Source organism: Balaenoptera ricei, chromosome 4 (genome assembly GCF_028023285.1).
Source record: "Balaenoptera ricei isolate mBalRic1 chromosome 4, mBalRic1.hap2, whole genome shotgun sequence".
Lineage (NCBI taxonomy): Eukaryota > Metazoa > Chordata > Mammalia > Artiodactyla > Balaenopteridae > Balaenoptera > Balaenoptera ricei.
Genome location: NC_082642.1, coordinates 108,065,461 through 108,069,939, shown reverse-complemented (window position 1 = coordinate 108,069,939; position 4,479 = coordinate 108,065,461). Strand labels below are relative to the sequence as shown.

Below are 4,479 nucleotides of genomic sequence, written 5' to 3'. Positions count from 1 at the left end.
AGCTGATTCACTTTGTTATACAGCAGAAACTAACACAACATTGTAAAGCAATTATACTCCAATAAAGATGTTAAAAAAAATAGAATAGAATAAAATAAAATAAAATAATAAACTAAAATAAAATAATAAAATAAAATAAAATAAATTTAGGAGGCAGTGCTGGGCCAAGCCCGGTTGGGGTGAGGGCCAAGACAGAGGCACTGGAGTGCAGGGGGCGGGCTCTGCAGGGAAGCACGCCAGAGGGGGTATGGGGAGAGCAGGGTGCTGTGGTTTGAGCTTGAGGGGGAAGCTGGTGGAGCAGGAGGCTGGGCAAGCAGTCTGAATGCCAGAATGGATCACCGTTTTGCTACAGCATTTGTAATTGCTTGTGTGCTTAGCCTCACTTCTACCATCTACATGGCGGCCGCAACTGGCACAGACTTCTGGTATGAGTATCGAAGTCCAGTTCAAGAAAATTCCAGTGATTTGAACAAAAGCATCTGAAATGACTTTGCTAGTGATAAGGCAGATGAAAAGACTTATAATGATGCACTTTTCTGATATAATGGCACAGTGGGATTGTGGAGACGGTGTATCACTATACCCCAAGATACATACTAGTACAGCCCACCTGAAAGGACAGAGTCATTTGATATGGTCACAAAGTGCATGAGTTTCATGCTAAATGAGCAGTTCATGGAGAAATTTGTTGATCCTGGAAACTATAACGGTGGGATTGATCTTCTTCGGACCTATCTTTGGCGTTGCCAGTTCCTTTTACCTTTTGTTAGTCTAGGTTTGCTGTGCTCTGAGGCTTTGACTGGACTTTGTGCTTGTATCTGCCAAAGCTTGTACCCCACCATTGCCACAGGCATTCTCCATCTCCTTGCGGGTCTGTGTACCCTGGGCTCAGTGAGTTTTTACGTTCCTGGAACTGAACTACTCCACCAGAAATTAGAGCTGCCTGAGAATGCGTTTGGCGAATTCGGATGGTCCTTTTGCCTGGCTTGCATTTCAGCTCCCTTACAGTTCATGGCTTCTGTTCTCTTCGTCGGGGCCCCTCATACCAACCGGAAAGAGTACACCTTAATGAAGGCATATCGTGTGACATGAGTGGGAATCTTTTTGCTTTACAATTGCCATTTTTATGATTTTTTTACATTAATATTTTCCCTTATCTCCCCCCCAATTGTTTGTAACTTTGTGTGTGGTGTGTGTGTGTGTGTGTGTATACCATTTTATCCTGAAAATTCATTTTATTTATCCACACAGATGGTTTCTTAATACTGCTAAAATTTATATGGAACCTGAGTGAGTCCATTTTTCAGACAAACTAATCTAGGTTCAGAGTCCAGACAGAAGAAAATGGGTAGACTCTTGGCACAAATTTGTCAAAGAAAATTGGTAGTAAGGGGTTGACCCAAAGCAAGTTCTGCTGATGTCTGTTGGACTTCTCAGTACAGTAACTGTATGTGTTTAACTGGAAACTCTAGTTTCTTTGGGAAACCTCTTATCATTGTCAAAACTTCTATTCACTTTGCTGTTGTAGATAGCCAGTCAGCCAGAAGTATTAGTGCTATTTTCAAGGACTTAGGCTATCTAAAAATAAGGAAATTACCTAAGATCTTTTCCCCTAAATATTGGCATATAGCTTCATCTGAGGTGAAATATCGCGGTTGTTTACCTATACTATGTCTGTTTACAAGAAAGGAAGTGTTTACATGGAATTTTAACTTTGTAACTGCAAGAATTCCAGTTCAGCTAGACAAGAGGATTAACCTTATTTTACTTTTTTTTTTTTTTTTTAACTCTCCTTAATATGTCAATAGGATTTTCAGTATCACCAAACCATTTTGGATTTTTGTTCCTTCCCTCCTCATACAACAGGCTTATTGAAACAGTGCTTTCTTTTTAACACTACATTGGGGTCCCAGAGTAAAATTCTCCAACTGCCATCTATTTATTTCAGCTAAGTACCATAAAGAAGATTCCACCATAATGACCCCCTGGAGCTATGAAAACTACCACAAGACCTAAAGCTTTGGCTGGTCATTAACTTCCAACTATGGTCTTTATTTCTTGTGATGAAATGATGTGCCTTTCCTTGCCTAATCCCTTCCTGGTGTGTATCAACATTATTTAATGTCTTCTAACTCAGTCATTATTTTATACATATGTCTATAAACACTGAACTTTAAAAATCTATTTATTCCATTACTTCAGTACTTGACAGATTTTTTAAAAACGTAACAGTAATTTCTTACAAAATCCTAAATCTGTCTTTCTTAAAAAATAAAAAATGAGAAGAGAAAAAAAAAAAAAAAGAAATTTAGGAGGCAAATGATGAACACTGGCCAGGAAAATATTTCAAGAAAAACTTCAACCTTGGAAATCAGGATAGAAGAGGAATGAAATAAATGTGTTAGTGAAAACTGTTTAGTGATCTTTGAGACCACAGTTTCATTAGGTACAGAATCCTAAGTATACAAAATAAGTCAACTATATGGAAGATAAGGCATCAAGGGTACATTCATTTTCCAAGATTGCTAAAAGAAAATGGAAAGAAAGTGATAAAACAGTAAGAAGTTTGGGGGCAACAATAATCAGAGAAGTGTGTCTGTATTTTTGTTTATTTTTCTCAGGGGGTTGTTTGTTGCTTATCCCAAGTATATTTTCAGGCAGAGGGAAAGAAGGTAGTTGGAAATGAAAAATTAAAGAAATATATGTAGATAGATAAATAACTTTAAAGGACATATTTGATAAATCAAAGCCCTAGAGAAGACAGAACAATGAGTAGGATTAGAGCACAGCAGAAGGATCAGCCTTGGTTAAAAAAAGATTATTTCAGGCTTCCCTGGTGGCGCAGTGGTTGAGAATCTGCCTGCCAATGCAGGGGACACGGGTTCGAGCCCTGGTCTGGGAGGATCCCACATGCCGCGGAGCAACTAGGCCCGTGAGCCACAACTACTGAGCCTGCGCGTCTGGAGCCTGTGCTCCGCAACAAGAGAGGCCGCGATAGTGAGAGGCCCGCGCACCGCGATGAAGAGTGGCCCCCGCTCGCCGCAACTAGAGAAAGCCCTCGCACAGAAACGAAGACCCAACACAGCCATTAATTAATTAATTAATTAATTTTAAAAAAATGAAAAAAGATTATTTCTTTCTCAGAGATTGTAAAATGGAAAAGAGGGAGAAGCTATAGAGTGATTTCAGAAATGAAAAAGATGGATGATGAGTGTGGGGAGGCTTACATTTCTCAGTAAAATGGAGGAGTGATATCATCAGGCCTTTTCTAATCGGTAACATAGTCCCCTTAACTTGGTAAACCCCACTGCCGGCTATAATGTATTGACCACATTTAGGCTGCTGGAATGCCTGGAAGCTTTTCTCCTCATTCCTGACGGTATTAACGAAATGATTCCATTAAGGCACAAACTAGGCTAATATTTTATTGAATTAATTTATTTAGATTGAGTCTGATTACTTAGGTATCATGATAATCACCCTGGAAGCATTTGAATAAAATAACCCAATTAATTTAATAAATTCTTAATTTACTCTTGCATTCCAAATGTAATTTAAAAAAATCAGTTTAACCCATTAATATGGACTTAGCAACTTGGTTTGTCAAATGAAGATAAAGCAACAAACAAAAATGTCACTCATAAGACCTTTCTCCAGAAACATCATCAAGTCATTGATGTTCACAAATTTTCAAAAAAGGATGCATAATGATAGCATTATTATTTTATATTTGAAGTAATTTTTACTGCCAAGTGAAATTCTGATTTCTTAACAAATTATAAGCAGCTAATTTTGATTCTACTTATGCGTTAGTGAATACTACTATGAATTAAATCACTTTCTTTCCCCAAGAGCTATATATATTAAGAACTGCTATCACTAATCTGGTACAAGGATCTTGGCCCTCCTAGTATATTCTCCCAGGAAAATTCAATAGCAGCTGTGTGGTAGAGACATAATAAGATGAAAATATTTATATAGACTTTGGTATAACTGTGACCTTTTCAAACCAGAATCACCCATGCCAGTCTTCATTAGAGCTGAGACCCAACCAAAATAAAGTGCAAGTAACAGAAAGAACACATCCTCTTGACAAGATTGCCTTCAGTATTTTGTAGTCATAATTTGCAAAATGATATGGCAAGCTTTCCTGAACCAAAGAATCATAGGACTACTGATCCCCTGTGATGAAAAATATCACTACTTCAGAAACTGGAAGCTTTCATGAACTGCATTTTGAAAAGCCATATGTATCCCAAAAGCCACAAAGTGTCATTGTTTCTGGTACTTTAGTAACAAACACTTAAACCTGAAAAATATGGGGAATGGAACACTGGCATTTCTTTTATCTGAGGACTTGACGAGAAAAATGATGCCTGGTAATCCATGAAGGGTAACTCATACACAAGGAGTCAGATCTAGAAGCCAGGGGGAAAAGTAGGTGCACATACCTGAGGTCAATGTTGGTGATTTAGTTAG

At 38.1% G+C, this 4,479-nt stretch overlaps 1 pseudogene; it reads left to right on the top strand.

Moving 5' to 3' along the window:
* Positions 1-303: 303 nt before the first annotated feature.
* On the top strand, positions 304-1,092 carry LOC132364404 (claudin domain-containing protein 1-like; annotated as a pseudogene).
* The last annotated feature ends 3,387 nt before the right edge of the window (positions 1,093-4,479 follow it).